This window comes from Callithrix jacchus, chromosome 13 (assembly GCF_049354715.1).
Source record: "Callithrix jacchus isolate 240 chromosome 13, calJac240_pri, whole genome shotgun sequence".
NCBI classification, from domain to species: domain Eukaryota; kingdom Metazoa; phylum Chordata; class Mammalia; order Primates; family Cebidae; genus Callithrix; species Callithrix jacchus.
Window position 1 is genome coordinate 61,357,556 of NC_133514.1, and position 21,292 is coordinate 61,378,847.

The 21,292-nt window shown below is 41.1% G+C and overlaps 1 pseudogene; it reads left to right on the forward strand.

Annotated features, from left to right (window-relative positions):
• Positions 1-20,924: 20,924 nt before the first annotated feature.
• On the forward strand, positions 20,925-21,024 carry LOC118147113 (U2 spliceosomal RNA; annotated as a pseudogene).
• Positions 21,025-21,292: the final 268 nt, after the last annotated feature.

Genomic DNA, 21,292 nt, shown 5'->3' on the forward strand with positions numbered 1-21,292 from the left:
CCAAGAGGGCTAGTGTCTGGGAGAAGGTTAGGCCCAAGCAAAAAGGTGCAACTTTATGAGTTCAAAGGGGCTGTAATCTATGGGTTCCCGGGGAGTGGCACAAATTTGGAGAAGAGCAATAGGTAGAAGGGATACCAGTCGTTCTTTAGTTGAAGGGTGAGTTTGGTAAGATGTGTTTTAGGAGGCCATTAGCTTTCTCTACTTTCCTGATGACTGAGGGGTAAGGGACATGGAGATTCCACTGAATGCTAAGGGCCGGAGAGACCGCTTTGGTGATTTGACTAATGAAAGCAGGACCATTGTTACATTGTATGAAAGTAGGCAGGCCACATCGGGGAATGATATCACTTAACAAACAAGACATAACAGCAGTGGCCTTTTCTGTTCCAGTAGGGAAGGCTTCAGCCCACCCTGTTAAGGTATCCACCCATGCAAGAAGATATCTAAATTTTCTGATACTAGGCATATGAATAAAGTCAATTTGCCAATCTTCGGTGGGGGCAAATACCCACACTTGTTGAGTGGGAAAGGGAGGAGGTTTTATAGATCCCTGGGGGTTGGGAGAGTGGCAGATGGAGCACTGAGATGTAATTGTTTTAAGGATGGACTTCCATGAAGGAAAGGTGATGAGAGGTTCTAAGAGATGGGCCAAAGGCTTATATTCCACGTGAAGATGGTTATGGAAAGAAGAGGGGACAGAATGGGCTTGTGAGGCAGGAAGAAGGAATTTTCCTTGATCCAAAAACCAACTGCCTTGAGTGGAAGTGACCAGTAGGTTAAGGATTCAGAAGGAGAGGAAGTAGACATAATTGATAAGAAAAAAAATTGTCCACTAGGAGGAGATATTGGTGTGTTTGCTGCCTTTTTAACTGTTTGATCGGCAAAAGCATTTCCTTGAGCAATGGGATCTAAAGTTTTTTGGTGTCCAGTGGATGATTCCAGCCTTGGCTGGGAGGAGAGCTGCCTTAAGGAGAGCCTATATTAAGGGGAATTGATAATAGAGGACTCTTGTTTGGTGAGAAAACCTCTTTCTGCCCCTATGGCAATATGGTGGTATAGCATATGGAAGTTGTATTTGGAGTTAGCATAGATATTTACATATAGTCCCTTAGCAAGAGTAAGAGCATGGGTTAAAGCAATTAGTTCAGCTTGCTGAGAAGTGGTAGAGGGAAGGAGTGTAGCAGCCTAAATGACAGATGAGTGGTATACAACAGCATAACCAGCTTTATCTGGTGTCAACTGACTGGGCTTTGAAGAACTGTCATTAGTAAACCATGTGTGGTCTGGGGCTGGAATAGGAAAGGGAGAAATATATGGAAAGAGGGAGGATGCTATATGGATTAGGGAAATACAGTCATGGGGTTTGGGGCTTGTGTTTGTTTGGTGTTAGATGAGAGGCTGGATTAAAATTGGGGCCATATGCAATAGACACTGTGGGAGTTTTAATAAAGAGTGAATAGAATTGGATAAGATGTGGGACAGATCACAGATGTGGAGATGTGAAGAGGATACTAAAGCTTGAACATTGTGAGAGCTGTATAGAGTGAGTAGGGCACAGCCTGTGATTTTGAAAGCCTCAGGAAGGAGTAAAGCAAAGGCAGCTGCCGCACGCAGGCATGAGGGCCAACCTCGGACAGAGAGACCAAGTTGTTTAGAGAGGAAGTCAGTAGGATGCGAACCTGGCTCTTGTGTAAGAACTCCACTGCACGACCCTGTATTTCAGCAGTGTATAAGGAAAAGGGTTGGGACAAGTTGGGGAGAGCTAGTGAGGGAGCATTTCTAGAACTGTCTTTGAAGAACGAAAGGAGGAGTGAGGAAAGGACTTAGAATCTATAGGGTTGGACAAGTTTCCCTTGGTGAACTTATGTAGAGGTTTGGTAAGAATGGCAAAACCTGGTATCCAAAGGCAAAATATCCAGCTACACCCAGGAAGGAGAGGAGCTGCTGTTTGGTAGAGGGAGTTGGGGTTGAGGAGATTAACTGGATACAGTTGGTGCTGGGAGCAGCAGGAACTGCTGGAGGATGATCCCAGATAGGTGACAGACGGAGAAGAAATTTGGGCTTTAGAAGGGACACATATCCCTTTAAGAATATGTGCTGAAGAAGCAGGAGACTATCTTGCTGAGAGGCTTCATAAGAGGGGCTGCACAGGAGGAGGTCGTCCACGTATTGAATAAGGTGAAGTTGAGGGACAGAAAGAGATCAGTGAGGGCCTGTGAGTGAGGGCCTGACTGAAGTAGTGTGGGCTGTCCCCGAAGCCCTGAGGCAGGACGGTCCAGGTGAGTTGTTGTAACTGGTGGGCGTCAGGGTCAGTCCAAGTGAAGGCAAATAGAGGTTGGGAGGAGGGGTGTAAGGGGATGGTTAAAAAGGCATCTTTGAGATCGACTACAGAGTAATGGGTAGTGGAGGGAAGAATTGAGGACAGGAGAGTATATGGGTTTGGCACTACAGGATGGATAGGAAGGACAATTTGATAAGGTGAAGGTCTTATACCAACTGGTAAGATTTGTCCAGTTTCTGGACAGGTAAGACAGAGTTTTAAGGAGAGTTAGTAGGCTTTAGCAGACCATGTTGTGATAAGTGGGTGATAACAGGTTTTAGTCCTTTTAGAGCTTCTTGGGAATAGGGTATTGGTGTTGGGCAGGATAGGGATGGTTGAGTTTTAGGGCCATAGTAATAGGTTCATGGTCAGTTGCTAAGGATGGAGTAGAGGTTCCCCACACCTGTGGGTTAAGGTGAGGAGACGTGATGGCAGGCTGTGCGGTGGCTTTGGGTCAGGTAAGAGGGCAGCTATGAGATGTGGCTGTAGTCCTGGAATAGTCAGGGTAGCAGATGCTTTAGTTAAAATATTTTTGCCCTAATAAGGGAATGGGGCATGTGGGGATGAGTAAAGGAGTGTTGTCTAAGCTGACACCAGAGCTGGGGGAATTGAAGCCTGGCTGTCAGTTCCTACAACAGTTATATGGGCTAAGGAAACTGGCCCTTGGAAGTAAGGCAATGTGGAGTGGATAGCCCCCATATCAATTAAAAACAGCATGAACTTACCCTCTATGGTAAGTTACCTGAAGCTCAGTGTCTGTGACGGTCCAGGGGACTTCCGAAGCAATCGGGCAGTGTCAATCTTCAGTTGCTAAACTGAGAAGTTCTGGAAAGGAGTCAGCTGGAGAATATTGGGTTTGAACTCCAGGAGCCTTGGGATTGGCTGTAATATGGGCCAGACAGTCCAGTTTCCAGTGGGGTCCCCCACAGACAGGACACAGCTTAAAGAGGGCCTTGGGCTGTGAGCATTTGTTAGCCCAATGTACAAGCTTTTGGTATTAGAAGCAGGATGGAGCCCCAGGCTGTGGGCACTCCCTGACCCAGTGACCAGCTTTCTGACATTTGAAGCAAGGTCCTGGAGGAGGACAGCTTGATGGTGCACCCAATTATGGTCCCCTTGGTGCCTTGGAAGTTCCTTGTCATTGTAACAGTGGCTGGGGTTTGTCCTACCGGGGAGGCGAGCAATTGCAGCTCTGAAATTTGTTGCCACGTCGCTGCTTCCTCCCTATTGCTAAACACTGTGAAAGCGAGGTTGATTAATTCCTGTAGTGGAGTTTGAGAACCTGAGTCTAGTTTTTGTAGTTTTTTCCTAATGTCTGGGGCAGATTGGGTAATAAAATGCATACTGAGAAGGCATCCCTCTGGCCCTTCTGGGTCTAGTGCTGTGAGGAGTCTGAGAGTTTCTGCTAGGCGGGCCAGGAATTGGGCAGGATTTTCATGTTTTCCCTGGGTTGTTTCTTAAAGCATGTCATAATTAATGACTTTGTAAGCTGCCTGCTTACATCCCTTAACTGTCAGCATAAGATTGAGCCAGAGTATGAACCCTATTTTGTTCATCTGGAGAAAGAGTAGAGGTTAGAATGACATTTAAGTAATTCCAGGTTAAATTGTAGTACTGAATTAGATATTGGAACTCTTGGATATATTTAGTGAAATCTGATGAGAAAGATCCCAAGTGCTGACCAATTTGGGACAGATTGGGCAGAGAACAAGGAACATGCACCCTGACTATGCCTCCGGCTCCAGCCACCTCTCGAAGGGGAAACTCTTGGGTGGGGGAGGTAGAGCTAGTTTTGAGACTAAATTGTGTCCTGGAGCAGGTGAGGGATGGAAAAGTGACAGAGGAGGTATAAGAGGGAGGGGATGGAGCAGTGGGGAGATTAGGATTTGGTTTGGCCTGATATGAGGGGCAGCCTGATGGGTAAGGGAAGGGTAAGAAGGGTCTATTGAGAGTGAAGAATCTGCATTGGCAGTAGGAACAGGGGGTGTGGTGGGAGAGAAAGTAGAATTTGAGAGGGGTCACATTGGGAATAGAGGCTGGGAAGGGAGTGAAGTGTGAAAAATGCCTGCACATAGGGGACTTCAGACCATTTGCCCATCTTATGACAAAAGTTGTCTAGATCCTGCAGGATGGAAAAATCAAAGGTGCTGTTTTCTGGCCATTCAGAGCCATTGTCCAATTTATATTGTGGCCAAGTGGTATTGCAGAAGAAATTAAGATGCTTAGGTTTTAGGTCAGGTGATAGCCAGAGACGTTGGGGTTTTTTTTTTTTTTTTTTAGAATGCAGGCTAAGAGGGAGGAGGGTGGGAAGTTGCCCATAGTTTAAGAAGAACGGCAGAGACAAGGAAAGTGAATGTGCGATTAAGCAGGTTAGCAGATGCAATGATCAGTCAACGAAGGAAGACTTCCTGGTTCTGTGACCTACCTAGGATTTTTTTCTGGTCATGAACCTCACAGAAAGTCCTGTCTTTCTTGTCTCCACTGAAAGGGAGAGGAAAATGAAACTGAGAGAAGAAGGTGACAAGTTGTGAGAAGGGTTAAAGAAGAGAGTTGAGGCAAACCACTTACCCGATCTAAGGATGGTGAGTGTATCCATGGGCTGGTCTGATGAGCCTTGGTCATAGTTAGGTCTCTTCGTAGAGGGATCGCAAGGAGTAGGGACAGGGTGTTTGGTCTCCCATGGGAGTTTCCCCATTCCAGGTTTCAGCACCAAATGTCAGGTGCTTTGCTCAAGTGAAGAGACCACCAGGCAGGCTTTATGTAAGCAACATGGCTGTTTATTCACCCGGGTGCAGGGGGACCGAGTCCAAAAGAGAATCAGCAGAGGGTGGTGGGGTAGGAGTTGGTTTTATAGGTTGGGGCAAGTGGTCAGTTAAAGGCGGTAACCTATTTTAGGGAGGGAGAGGGGGTCATGGGATGCATGGTCACAAGGGTAGGGGTCATCTATTATAAACAGGCATGATCATAAGGGTGGGGGGTATTGGTTGCAAGCAGAGGGGAGGGTGCAGTAAATTACATAGTTACAAGGGTGGGGGTCTTGAGAAACCCCATGTCCAGGGGGAGATTTTCGCAAGGCTGAGCAGGAATAATGGTTACAGGTTGCAGGGGGAGGGCAATTAGTTAGGCAGGAACAAATTGTTTCACTTCATTCTGTGATCACCTGGTTACTTGCGGTTACTTCAGACTTCCTGGCTCCTGGGGACCAGGACGGTGTATGTGTGGGTCACCAGGCTTTGACTTGGAGGCCTGACGCAGAGCTCAACTCCAGGTGACCCGAGGGAGTGGAGTCATGGGCACTTTTCCAAATCTGGGCCACTAGAAGAGAGAGTTCACAGGGTATCTGATTCCAGAAATGGAGTATATGGCGAGGCCTGTGTTATGGGAGTAGGACAGGAGCCCACATTAGGATCAGGGAGCAGCATCATGAATGGGATATGCCTCAGAATTAGGGCCTTTAGGCCTGCCTGTATCTGTTTATTCTCCCAACATTGAGGTTAGTCCTTCTGCCTGTGATGGTTGGTATCAGCCTGCAGATGCAGATCCAGTTCTGGGAGACACCATGTAAATGTGAGAAAAAAGTAGTGCCCTCTTTCCCACAGAACTGGCAAAATAAAGGCTGGCTCCCTACAGGCCAGATTTACCCTCATTGCCAGGCACACGCCTTGACCCAGTGGGGATGTTAGCACTCTGCTAGATGCACCCTGAGTTTCAGAACTCTGCACAAATTGCTTCATCAGCCTCCCCTTCCTGGATTCCCACCTTGAATGAATAGCCATGTGCAGACAGTGAGAAAGCAAGTCTAGATGAAAGCCTTGTCAGGGCTCCCATCTGAGCTATGTTACGAGCCTTGTGACTCTGGACAAATTGCTTTACTCCTCCAAGTCTCAGTTTCTCAATCTGTTGAAGAGGAATATACTGGTTCTAACCTTATGGGTTAAATGAGATCTGTGCAGGTGGCTAGTGGCCTTCTTGGTCCCCTTTTACACTGGATGGAAAAGAAAAAAAAAAAAAGCCTGTTTCAACTCTTGGCCTTCAAAACTCAGCTAAAACATTCTCTACTCAGAGACCTGCCCTGATCCCACCAGCCTATTCATGGTGCTTCCCTATTTTTAAACATTTTATTAATTATGTTTGAAGATTAGGGTCTCACTCAGTTGCCTAGGTTGGAGTGCAGTTGCATAATCATAGCTGACGACAGCTTTCATCTCCTGGACTCAAGAGATCCTCCTTCCTCAGTCTCCTGAGTATCTGGGACTATAGGCATGCATCACCATGTCCAGCTAATTAAGAAAAAAATTTTTTTAGAGGTAGGATCTTACTGTGTTGCTCAGGCTGGTCTAAAACTCCTGGGCTCAAGCAGTCCTCACTCCCAAAGTGGTGGAGTTACAGCTATGAACCCCCATGCACCCAACCCCTTTTTTTATTTGAAATAACAATTTCCTTTATATCTTCTCCTTTGGTCAGTACACTACTGAGGTTAGTGATTGAGTCTTTCACATCCATGGTTCTAGCACTGCTATGGTGTCCAGCACATGGTGGGAGTGCAGGAAATATTTCTCACATGCATGAGTAAAGTCTGCTGTCTGGCAATTATATATTGCACATCATTTGTTTTTAGTAGTTATTTTTTGGTATAACATTCATGTTCAAGTTTATTCTGTAGGGAAGGTATAAGTTTCAGTGAATCCTTCAAATTTATCTGTCGATCTCCCCTAGCTGTCTTAAATTGGCTTGACAACACCAACACAAAATTACGATTTATGAAATGATTCTCTGTTGGAAGGCTCTGCAGTGACACTGAAAATAGCAGTAATTTAGCAATTGAGTAGCATTTGCCTTGGTGGAGTAAGTGGAAATAATAAGTTTAATTTCGACTGATACCACAGACACTGTCAGATCTCTGGATGAAGATTTACAGAGAAGATTGGCCATTAATTTCACATTATGCTTTAATCCTTCTTTATAATATATAAAAGTTAAGGTTCTGACTATAAGCCCCAATGCTTGAGAAATGAGACTAGCAAAATAGGAAACATTCCCACCTACCTGAAGTGTAACTACTAGATTTTGCTGTTATTATTAGATTATTAATATTGTGACTAAAAATGCCTCTCTGCATGCCTCCCACTAGTGATGGAAGCAAGCTGAAAGTTGGAGGGACTTCCTGTAATGTTACTAGAAGTAATCACCCATCTTCCTAGCTCTTCCTAAGGTCCTGTCTAACTAAAACACACACAAGTCATCTATGTACACCAACAACCTAAATACTTAAAAGGAATTATAAGAGAGAAAGAAGACTTTTTTCTCAACCTTCATCAATTTTCAGCTGGAACAGATCCCTGTAACAAAAGACAGATTCACAAGAGAAAAACAAGAAGAAATTTATTAACATATATATTTCAATGTACATGGGAGACACCCAGGGTATGAATAACTGTCACAGAGGTGGCTTTGAGTTTCAGTATATATAGTATCTTCAATAAAGAACAGTCAATGTTTAAAGAAGTGACAAGAAAAAAAAATGACTTTGCATCTCCAGGGGGAATAAGATGGGGAAAGGAAAATAATTGGCAGATAAAGACTGGTTAGTAATGCTTGTTAATGTAGATTGTCTTGGTGCAATCTTCAAACCTTCAAGGGTCTACATTTATTTTCAGTAGTTAACTTTTGTTCTCCCTGTTAAAGAGGGGAAGGGAGATAGCTTTTGCCTTTATAAATTTATGTCCTGCTTTAAGCCATGTAGACAGAAGACAGAGAGCTTTCCAGCATCTCTTCCTCTTCCTCTTTCTTTTGCTCCTCCTCCTCCTCATCCTCCTCCTCCTTCCTCCTCCTGCTCTTTGACTTTCTCCTTCTCCTCCTCCTTTCTGTTTTTTTCTTTTTAGAGATAAGATCTCACTCTGTTCCCCCTGGGCTGGAGTGCAGTGTCACGATTATAGTTCACTCCAGCCTTGAACTCCTGCATTCAGGTGCCTCTTCCACCTTAGTCTCCCAAGTAGTTAGGACTATTGGTATGCACCATCACACTCAGCTAATTGTTTTTGCTTTCTTTTATTTTTTTCTTTCTTTCTTTCTTTCTTTTTTTTTTTTTTTTTTTTTGCTAGAGATGGAGTCTTGCTATTTGGCCAAGGCCAGTTTCAAACTCATGGCCTCAAGTGATGATCCTCCCTGGTATTATAGAGTTGATATCCTGACCATTTTTGTCCCAAAATTCTGTTTCCCATCCTACTTTATTCAGAGACAGACAGACACACACACACACACACACACACACACACACACACACACACACTCTTCAGAGCATGTATAATCATCCATGCTTCAGGGAAGTTTGAGAGAAAAAAATTATTTAACACATCTTGATGTAATTGTCCTCATAGCTCACAATTATCCTGGGGACATAACATTGGATGTAAATAAAAATGATGTCTAGTTCCTTTTTACTTTTCTTTTTTTGAGATAAGGTCTCACTTTGATGCCCAGGCTGGAGTGTGGTGGTGCTATCTCGACTTCCTGGGCTCAGGTGATTCTCCCACATCAGCCTCCTGAGTAGCTGGGACTACAAACATGTGCCAGAATACCAGCTAATTTTTTGTAGAGATGGGGTTTCGCTATGTTGCCTAGGCTGGTCTTGAACTCCTGGGCTCAAGTGATTCACCTACCTCAGCCTTTCAAAGTGCTGGGGTTACAGATGTGAGCCACTGTGCCCAGACCAATGTTTAGTTCTTAAAGAAGATACAGGGAACTAGAGAGAGATTTTACAAATTTAATTTTGGGACTGATATGGCTCTGATGATTGGAGGAACACTGGGGTGCTTGGTCTTTCTCCAATAGGATGAATGTCACAGACACAGGTGAAGTGCATTTGAGGAGTGAAAAGTGTAATAGGCAAGAAAGAAGGAAGAAAGAAGAGAACAGCTCCACCATACAGAGACAAAGGAGGTGGGCTTGGAACAAAGAGAAACCCCGCATGCAGCAGAGAGGCAGTCTATTATATTGGGAGGCTGGAGGAGGCAGTGTCTGGTTTGCATAGGGCCCAGGGGTTTGGTTTGACCAGGTGTGTCATTCATGTAGCCCTGAAAAACCTGCCCCTCCCACTTTAGTCCTTTAATATGCAAATGTGAGTCACCATAATGTTTTCAGCATATGGTGTTATGTGGGGGTGGCCATGACACTTGGCACACGTGATGACAAGGAGAAGATGGTGGGAATCATTATGTTGAGTACACCCAGTTTCTATTTGCTGGATTTGCATATTACAGCTTACTTGTCTGGCTCTTTAAGCCACCTTTCTGTTAATTTCCACTGAGAACCTTTACCCTATCTAGCTGCCTAAAAATTATTGCTTAATAACTCCTGTATTGAGTGCCAGGATACAAGCTTTTCTACAAAAGGATACAGAAAATGAGAGCTCATGGAATCAAGCAGGCAGTTCCTTTTCTGCATTGCTGTAATAAACCATTAACACCGATCCATTTTAACCTGTAATTACTGAGAATTCTTGGTTGCAGCAAGTCTCTTTATTCATGAACTTCTTAGTTTATCTGCTCATTACCTGTTTTTGAAATGACTGGAGATTTTGTTTATTAAAGGTTGCCACAGGTACATTTAAAAAGTGCATTGCTTTTCCTATTTGTAATCAGCAGTACTCTGGCATCTGTTGCTCTCGAAGTGGTAATGCTAGCTATAATATTTGGAGCACCTACTGTAAACCAGGAAATTTACATATGGTGTATTTTTTCTATTCTTGGAAAGCCTTGAAAGAGGGATCTTTTATCCTTACTTTCCAGAGTAGAAAACAGGTGTTCTTAGATGCTCAGCAATTTGCCTGAGGTTAACCCTCAGCTGGAATTGAGCCTTAGGCTGGCCTCCTCCCTAGAACCTCCAGTTTGCTTATCTACCATTCCCTGCTGTGGAGCGATCTATTTAGAACTCACATTGTTGAAATACAGTGGTTATGAAGGGGCTTGTTTTACATGTTCATTCTGAAATCCTATAGAATGTAGCTGAATGTTTATGTGGCTGCTTTGGTAATGCTTCAGGTGTGAAGATGCAGCTCGGGTTATGCACCTTCTTCTTACCAACTTTAATTTTGTTGCTGAAGATTTGGGTTACTTTAGATTTTCTAGCAATGATAAAATCGCCATGGGGTATTCACTTCAGTCAATACATTACTATTCTGGTATAGGCTTCTCAGAAACAAAAAAAGATTTTCTATGAAAGATCAGTTGCCCAAGAGCAAGAACTTAGCAGCAGATCCTGAAGGTGGCAAAGTAATGATTACCATTTAACCTTTTTGCCTTTATGATAAAAGTAGCAGGATCTGCTGTTATATATTCACATGCATGTGTAAACAGCGATGGAGAAAAATTACATAACACTCCCAAACTGGAGTGTTTTTCATACCTATTTAATTTTTCAAGAAATAAAATGTCTTACAGGCATTCTGTAATTAATATTCACATCTCTTGGCTTTTCCCTGTTATTCTGATTAATTGTAATCATAGTGCATGTTAATTATATGGGCAAATTAAATAGACTGTATACTAAAGGTTAATAATCATTATGGGTTTCCATCTTAGCTCTACCACTTACTGCTGTGCGGCCTTAGCAAGATCATTAACCTCTCTGTGCTTTGTTTTCTCCATTTGCAAAATGGAACTGGAAAACAACTGCATGCATTTCAAAGCTGACGTAACAAGGTTTAAAAATACAGTAAGCTAAAAAAAAGTTTGAAATATAGAAATGAATATTAGCTATTATATATTGTTGGGAAATCTACAAGTAAAAGTATTTTCATCACTTTATTTAGGGAGATAAATATATCATTGAATTCTTCTGAGGCACAGAATAAGGTTTATAAAGGCAGTAGAAAATGGTATAAATAAAATCGAATATTTCTAAAACATGAAAATACTTTAATGAATTTTAGCCCAGAAAGTATTGAACCAATATATTTGATCCATAAACATTTATCATCTTCCAAGGTATATAAGATAAATCATATCAAGCCTTTGCTCAGGCAATTACAATCTAGCTAGGGAAGGCTGACACATTCGAGAAAAGAGAAATAGATGATTAAGCACCAAAATGAGAAGAAACTTGCAACAAGCATTCTATAAAGAATGAGAGCAGGTAAGACAGACTGGAACAGCCTCAGGAGGACAGCTCTGAGCTGGGAGAATTTGGCTAGATAAGAAAAGACTCTTTAGATGGGGGCATCATTGCACAAACAAACTGGTGCTTTTCAAACATTGGTGGATGCCTGAATCACCTAGCAGGCTTGTTAAAATGCAGAGGCTGATACCAGAGGATGGAGTGGATTCTGCATTCTTTTTTTTTTTTTTTTTGAGATGGAGTTTCGCTCTTGTAACCCAGGCTGGAATGCAATGGCGCAATCTCGGCTCACTGCAACCTCCTCCTCCTAGGTTCAGGCAATTCTCCTGCCTCAGCCTCCTGAGTAGCTGGGATTACAGGCACGCGCCACCATGCCCAGCTAATTTTTTTTGTATTTTTTTTTAGTAGAGATGGGGTTTCATCATGTTGACCAGGCTGTTTTCGATCTCTTGACCTCGTGATCCACCAGCCTCGGCCTCCCAAAGTGCTGGGATTACAGGCGTGAGCCACCGTGCCCGGCCCAGATTCTGCATTCTTAACTAGCTTTCATGTGATGTTGTAGGAAGTATCACCAGATTTCTGGTGATGTGGAGTTGAAGGAGAGAAACAACTTGTGTTTGGGAGACAGCAAGCTGAGGGTGTGGTGTTGAGAATAGTTAAGAAGGCTGATTTCAGAAGTCCAAACACAAAGCGAAAAGAGCCCAAATTGAGATAGATTTGGGCAATGGATAGCAGTGGCAATTGAAAGGAAGGCGTAAAAAACTATTTGGATGAGGAGCAAAAATGCCTGAGACTTGGCAAAGCACACAGGGAAAAGGAAGCAGCCTTAATAGTGTTTGACTGGGAGATGAATGAGGCCATTGGCACGAGGAGGGAAGGTTAAGAGAAGAACTGGATTGGGAGGAGAGGGGAGTGATCATGTAGATTTTTAGAATTTTGAATTTGAGATAATGCTGAACGAAGCATTCAAGAAGAATATCCAGCCAAGGGCAGGAGATGAATGTTTAGAATGGAGCTGTATAGAAGTGATAGCTGAATTTATAAATAAAGAATTCTGGCATTCTTTAGGTAACTGGAGTAGCCGCAGCTGGAATTCCTGGTTCTGACACCAGGAGTTGAACCTGGGCCACTGGGTGAAAGACAGGAACCACTGGGCCACCACAGAAGCAGGGTAGCTGTAGCCAGTTGGCCTTCCTAACCCTGAAGAGTGGGAAAAGGGGTCTCGGTGGCATGGTGAGTGTTACAACTCAAATAAAACTTGTGGACCCAAAGAGTGTGCGATGGTGCGATTTCTCAGGCAGAGTGAAAGGACAGCTTCCAGGCTCTTATGGAAGGTGATCCAGAGAGGATTCCAGCCCAGGCTGGGGTGATTAGAGCTTTTACCCCTGAGTTATTCCCTCTCCAATTATGTTCTCATCCACTGAGAGGGGTTTTTTTAAACTTCCTCTGGATTAATTAATCTTTGAATCTTTTACTGGATTGGCTACTGTTTTACAACCCTGAGTCACAGAGCCTCTACCTCCCGGAGCCAGAGGTGGGAAAATAGAAACAAAGGCTCTACCTAGCCTGCCAGAGGCAAGAAAGCGGTAACAGAGGGCCCTAACAGGTCAGAGGCTGGACATCTGAAACAAAGGCCCCTAAGCTAGAGGCAGGAAGTCCCTCTAACACAGTCCCTCATTTACAGGTCAGTGAAGAGTGACAGGAGCAGAATGGAGGACAGTACAGTTGGGGATATCTCCGTTTGTGAGAAGAGAGAAGGAAAGAGACAAGTCCCCACTTAGTGAGAGAGAAGGGGGAAGGTGAGCACAGAAGGAAGGACCTAGTGTATTAGCGCATCCTTGCACTGCTATAAAGGAATACCTGAGTTTGGGGGAATTTATAAAGAAAATACTTGGATAAAATAACTGCTATAAAGGAATACCTGAGGCTGGGGAATTTATAAAGAGAAGAGGTTTAATTGGCTTGTAGTTCTGCAGACTATACAGAAAGCATAATACCAGCATTTGCTCAGCTTCTCAGGAGGCCTCAGGGCACTTTTACACATGGCAGAGGTGAAGCAGAAGCAGACACATCACATGGCTAACACAGGAGCAAGAGGGGAGAGAAGGTGCCACACACTTTTAAATGACCAGATCTCACGAGATCTCATGAGAACTCACTATCATGAAGACAGCAGCGGGCCATGAGGGATCCACCCCCATAATCCAAACATCTCCCACTAGGCTCCACACCCAGCATTGGGGATTGAGATTCAACATGAGATTTGGAAGGGGATATAAAAAAATATCCAAACTATATCACCTGGAATTGCAGATTCCCTGCAGCATCTGCAGGGATGTGGTTTAAATAGAAAAACCTTGAAAGGAATGTTGTTGATGGATTTGCTGAATGATCCTCTGTGCTCTGTGCTGTCAAGAGGCCTTGAGATTCCTGATGCCTTGTGAATCAAACCAGAGCAAATCCATCAACAGCATTCCTTTCAAGGGTTTTCAATGTAAAAGTATTATATATTCATAGGAGAAAATTCTGAATTTAGGAAATATACAAAAAAGGAAATAAAAATCAAATGTAATTTTATTACTCAGAGAACCTATCTCCTTTTGCTTATGTATGTGTGCACACTGTTTTATGCCTTTTCCTTTGCAAAAACATGTTTTTCACAAACTGGAATTATGCTATCTATACTGTCTTGTATTTATAATATATTTTAAACACTTTCCCCTGACCTAAAGCATTCTATTTTAATATACTTTTTCAATGATATATTCAGTTTGCCTGGAAAAGTTAGGAAATGAAGAAGAACTTGAAAAGGCATTAGCATCAAGTAAAGATTTTGTTCCATTTAGGAGTAACCAGAACCTATTTTTGGGTCGAGGGGCAAGAATCTATGGAGCGATTGAAGAGAAATATTTGTTGAATGAATGAACAGAAAGTGAAAACGGTGAGAAGGCAGAGAGCAGGGGTGGCCTTGAGAGGAAACAGGTGTATTTTCTAATGGGAAAACATGTGTTTGGAGCTAAAGAATTGCGCTAAAGAAGAGAATGCTGGATTGTCTTAATATTTGCAATAAATGAATGACTAAAAACATCTTTTAAGAAATGGGAAAAAGGAGAGTTACTTTTTAGAAAAGAATAGGATATTGGCATTGTTCCTGAGAGCATAAACCTGGAGAATTAAAAACAGATGAGGCCATCGTAAACAAATGAGTATTATATTATTGTCACATGAACTTAGAGCACTCTGAAATACGAATGATCCCATAGGTATTGGTGAGAATTACTGGGTACCCAGACTTTATTTAAATGACGTATTCAAATCTGCTTGGTCCTGTTCCCATGCTGCAGTCTCTTAAAATACTCTGAAAATACACCTAAAGAAGAAATCTTTATTGACCCGTGTAGTTTTGAGGAAGAAGAGATTAATGTATTTTATTCATGTGTAAGTTTTTACTTTTTTTTCCCCCATAGATGTGCAACACTGGCCTTTTTTCTAGGTGAAGTAAAAGGGCTCAGATTTTTCAGACAAATTCTTTATCTTTTTCAACTCAGAAGTCCTCATTTCTTATTCAGTGACAGGTAGCAACAGACTTAAGTAGCAGATGTCTGGTCTGTTTTGGGGGTTTCCTTGGCACGTAGGAATTATTAATGAGCATTTCTGTATTTCTGTAATACAAATTCAGGCTGACAGGAAGTAATCAATGAATCTTTTCGTGTTTCTTGGTGGTTTAAAGATATATTTGTGTGTTTGTTTTTACTTTTTACTCAGGCTAATATTATAGTCATGGTAGAAGAATATTACCAGAATAATTTATTCTGTAAGTGTCAGTCAAAACCATCAGCTGTGGCCTGTCTAGTACTGACCTTGGATGTAGGAGATGCCTGGTCTATTCTGAGCCCTGGGGTTTTGAGAAAGTTGTTTATTTTTACTTGCAGCCTTGCTAAAATAGATGGTTTGATTTGATTGTTTTTATGATCCCAGTCTAGGTCCTGAATTTTATATCTACATTTAAAGTTACATAGCAGTACATCAGAGTAATTAATGCTTGTAATAATTGCAGTTGTAGACTGCCCATCTTGGTACTACTGTGTAGATTATACCAGGGTGTAAGGGAAAATGACCACTGGAATGAACCCTGAAGTGACTTCAAGAATAACATTGCTACTATGGATGTTGGTGTCTTAGAAAGCTAACCAGTGGTTTTAAAGGTCACCTATGCAAAGCTATTCATATTACGAATATGTGTTTTTCCCTACCAGACATTCTTCATGACACTGCTGAATATAACTTAAAAAGATCACACAGTTCTCAATAGTCCTAGGAAATGGTCATGCTGTACTAAAGGAAATTAAGGCAACAAGAGCAATTATTAGAATCACAGCAGTGAGGTGGAGAAGAAGGCTGAAATGACATTTTCAATTTTGAAATTCTATTTATAGTCACTGGAACTTTCCAATACTGTTCAGCTTTGGACTAACGTGTTTTGGACATATTCTCAGCTTCAAAGTAAATTTATCTGAAAAGGCTTATGTAATTCTGTTCATTCATTTGAGCTTATGCAGTACTTCAGGGAAAACAAGCTGACTTTTTCTGAGAAAAGTCTAAAGATATCTTCCCCATATATTAAAGAATAGCTAGATGTATGACTTACATATAGTAACTTACTGACATGATTCATTTCAAAGATCTTAGTGAGGCAGATCTAATTAAGTAATTCTAGAATACAATCTATATTTAAATATATGTCTATTTAGACTTTCTCTGGAACAAATGCTGTTTCTGTTGTTAGTAGGAAAACAGGCACCTTTTTTATTCCAGAAAGATAGTTCTTGAGAGAAAAGGCATCGAGTGATTAGAATCCTGTTTTTTAATATACCACTGTAACAAGGAAATTCGTGTAATCAATCAGTGAAATATACTGGCAACTCTTCCATCTATTAAGGAGCAGGGGACCAGCTGCATGTTCTCCTAGATTACTTCATAAATACTTAATAACACATTCTATCATCTGGCTATTTGCTTTACAACTAGTTGGTCTGAATCTGATTTGTGATTGTGCCAGGAAATTTCAGTCACATCTGTCAAAACAAAGTGCCATTGTCTCATAAAATAATAAAAGAAAGCAAAGAGTCTACCAGAAATGAATGTTTTACCATTTTATGATTTTAGGATAACGAGGAACACTCCTCTGTTGAATTTATTTAGAAGAAATTGAAATAAGATGTAGAGCATAATTTGCTTATCAGATTATTATTGTACATGCTTGCTGGAAACTCCCATGGCAAAATTTGTAAACAAATAAAAGCAACTAATTTTTTTCAGTTTATCTGTGTAGTTTCTCCAGAGGGGTTGCTCTCCAACTAGTCAGCCCATCAGGAAATAGACCTGGAGCAGAGGTAGAAAGAGGTACACACTTTCTTTATTTCCACATGAGAGGAGTGTGGGCCCCTGGTTATTATTTGTATTTGATATCTGCAGACTGTGGAAATGGCTGGCCTCTTAATACCTTGTTGAGGAACAACAAATGCACAAAGTCATTGTGATTTGTGTCACAAAACTTTTCTTTGATTCTTTGAGTTAAAAAGCCCAGTGGAAGCAAAAGTTTCAAAACCTTTTCCATCTCTTGGAATTTACGTGATTAACCCATCGACAAATTAAAGTATTAAACAATATTAAAGGCAGGGTTCCCAGAGTAAATGATGCATCTTTGTCATTCATTTTGCTTGTCCCATTCAGTTAAATTTAACCAATAGGAAAACCCAGACTGAAACAATAATAGAAAATTACTGCAAATTAGTCAGTGGACTTCAGGGGCACACTGTAAAAACATGTCTCATTTATTTTCCTTTGTGGGTCTAAACTACTTTTCCAATTGCTTGGTGAGCCCTCTACAACTTTACAAGGACTGTTAAGAGAGAATCTAATTAGAGATCTGTTTGCAGAATTACCTAGAGGGTCATTTTGCCAGGAGCAAAACGTGCTGCTGCTCATGAGCCATGTTTGAGGAACAGTTAGGTAGTAGGCTGCCAAATGGAATGAAAATCTCTGTTCTCCTGAAATGGTCTCAGCCTAAGGAGTAAAACACGTGAGGGCCCTTGGTATATCCACTGGGTGGAAGTCCAGTGAATCAGAAGTGTTAGAATCTAGTACTTCAAAAAGTTGTTCACATTTAAAAGCTTTTCCTCTTCCCTCCCTGATGATTCTAGTTGGAAATTAAATTCAATTCTTTTGTTGTTGTTTCGAGACAGGGTCTTGTTCCATTGCCCAGACTAGAGTGCAGTGGCTTGATTATGGCTCGACTATGGCTCACTGCAACCTCCGCCTCTCAAGCTCAAGGGAGCCTCCCATCTCAGACTCCTGAGTAGCTGAGGCTATAGGTGCACACCACCATACCTGGCTAATTTGTGTATTCCAGGCTGGTCTCCAACTCTTGAGCTCAAGCCATCTGCCCACCTCAGCCTTCCAAATCCAATTCTAAAACATGTACTGAGTAGCAACTGTGCAAAGCACATCACAATGGATACAAAATAGCAGAAGCCTACTCTGAGATATATATACACACACACATATATACATGTGTGTATATATACGCATATATGTACATGTGTGTATATATACACACATATGTACACATGTGTATATACACACATATATGTACACGTGTATATACACACACACATATATACATATACATATATATATATGTATGTATGTATTTATATATTTTTGAGATGCAGTTTCACTCTGGTTGCCCAGGCTGGAGTGCAATGGCTCGATCTTGGCTTACTGCAACCTCCACCTCCCAGGTTCAAGCAATTATCCTGCCTCAGCCTCCAGGGAAACTGGGATTACAGGCACCTGCCACCATGCCCAGCTAATTTTTTTTTTTTTTTGTATTTTCAGTAGAGATGGGGTTTCACTATGTTGGTCAGGCTGGTCTTGAACTCCTGACCTCATGATCCAGCCACCTCAGTCTCCCAAAGTGCTGGGATTACCGTGTGAAGCCTACTCTGATTTTTAAGGAACATGCAGTCAAGGAGTGTTTCTTTAAAGGAATGAAAGGACAGTTATTAATCATTGACCTGTAGGACACATTTAAATTCCTTGCAGTTTTCTGCCTAAATATATGAGTGTTCTGGTCACATTCCTCCTATTCCATCATACATGCCCCACTGACACACACAGATTTTCACACTGGAAACCCTTGACTTGCCTTCATTTCTAGAGGACAGACTAAGCCTGTCTTGCTCTCCACTAGTACCTCCAGTATTTACTAGAGGTATTCAATACACATTTGATAATTAAATGAATGAAATTATTTACAAGCCATGCGGATTTGATTGTTTTAAACCACTTTTAAGTGTATAATTCAGTGCCAGTAAGTAAATTTACAATGTTGTGCAAAACATCACCACTATCCATTTCTGGAACTTTCCCGTCACTAAAAAAACTTTGTACCCATAACAAAAAGTCAATTTTCCCCATCCCCAAAACCCTGTTAACCTCTATGCTATATTCTATCTCTATAAATTTGACTATTCTGGGTACCTAATGCAACCGGAATTATATAATAATCGTTCTTTTGTATCATCTGGCTTATTTCACTCAGCATAATGTTTTCATGCATGTTATAGCATGTATCAGAGCTTCATTTCTTCTTATGGCTGAATAATATTCCATTGTGTATATATACCACATTTTATCAACTCATCCATCAGTAGACATTTGGGCTGCTTCCCCGTTTCACTTAATGTGAATAATGCTGCTATGAATGTTCGTGTACTAGTCCCTGATTTCAATTCTTTTGGGTATATACCTAGACGTGCAATTGTTGGATTATATGGTTAACTTTTTGAGGAACCACCAAACTATTTTCCAAGGCAGCAGACTCATTCTACATGCCCCCCAGCAAGGCAGGAGAGCTCAGTTTCTCTCTATCCCTATCAACACTTGTTATTTTCTTCTTTCTTTTATTATAGTCATCCTAATGGTCATGAAGTACAGTTTTGTTATGATTTTGATTTGCAGTTTCCTAATGCAAAGATGTTACAATGTTAAGTATCTTTTCATAGTTTTTATTATTTTTTAGAGAAATAACTATTCTACAGATTTAATCTTTTAATGATCGCTGTAGTTTTATTTGTTTCTAAGGAGAAAAATCTTGGGCAAGTCAGGAGAAACTTTGGTTATCTCTTTGTCACCTGTCGGGGAATGTTCTGGATAAGATGAAAGTTTGCCCCACTACATAAACATCTGTTGTTTTTGCCTACATAGCACCCATTGCCCTTCTAATAACATACTCTGATTTGAGTTTTGCTTTGAGGAATAATTTTTTCATTGTATATCATCTTGGTGGCCCTGTCAATCAAGATAACCAACCCTCTCAGCCCAATAAATAGTCATGTGATCAAGGCTAGACCAATCAAATATTCTCCCTGGAATTTAGACTCTGTAAATTAGGTCTATGATCCATTTAGAGTTAATTTTTGTGAAAAGTGTAGAGTTTGTGTCTAGATTCATTTTTTTGCATGTAAATGTCCAGTTGTTTCAGCACCTTTTGCAGAAAAGATTATTTTTCTTTATTGTATTACCTTTGTTCTTTGTCAGACTGGTAGACTACATTTACGTGGGTCTAATTCTGAGTTATCTATTCTGTTCCATTCATCTACTTGTCTATTTTTTGCCACTATCACTGTTTGGATTCCTATTATTTTATAGTAGTGTAATATCAGTCCTCCAACTTTATTATTCTCATTCAATATTGTGTTGGGTATTCTGAGTCTTTTGCCCCTTTATGTAAACTTTAGAATCAGTTTCTGAAATCTACAGAATAACTTGCTTGAATTTTGACTGGGCATGGATTGAACCTATGTATCAATTTGGGAAGAGCTGACAATATTGTCTTTCTATCCATGAACATGGAATTTCTCTGTTTATTTCATTCTTTTTTTTAAAACAAAGTTTTATGGTGTTTCTCATATAGAACTTGTACATATTTTGTTAGATTTCTTTTCTCTTTTTTTTTTTTTTGAGATGGAGTTTCACTTTGTCACCTAGGCTGGAGGGCCATGGTGCAATCTCTGCTCACTGCAACCTCTGCCTTCTGGGTTCAACCCATTCTCCTGCCTCAGTCCCCTGAATAGCTGGAATTATAGGCACATGCCACCACACCCAGCTAATTTTTGTATTTTTAGTAGAGACAGGGTTTCACCATGTTAGCCAGGCTGGTCTTGAATTCCTGACCTCAAGTGATCTGCCCACCTCAGCCTCCCAAAGTGGTGGGATTACAATATGAGGCCCCACACCTGGCCAATATTTTGTTAGATTTATCTTTAAGTATTTTATTTGTACGGGGATGCTAATGTAAATGGTATTGAGCTTTTAATTTCAAATTCCACTAGTTAACTGTTTGTAGGATAGTGATTGACTTTTGTATACTAACCATTAAAAAAAGAAAAAAACTTCAGTCAAATTAAATTTTAAAAAGTTTAAAATTGCTTCTCAACCTTTTGGCTAAGATCAAGTGTAGCATTTGTTCTTAACAGTTTAAAGTTTTTTTGAGCAAAGAACAATTTGTAAATCAGGCAGCCTCCTGAGCCAGTGTAGGCTCAAAGAATCCAGCACAGCCACACGATGGAAGATTTATGGAGAGAAAAAGGAAAATGATGTACAGAAAATGGAAGTGAGGTACAGAAACAGCTGGATGGTTACAGCTTGGCGTTTGCCTTATTTGAACACACTTTGAACAGCTGGCCACGTTTGATTGGCCAAAACTTGACAACATGAGTAGGCTATAGTCTGTTTGTATCTCCACTTATAGTTCATGTACAGAGAAACCTTTAGGTTGAACTTAAAATGTGT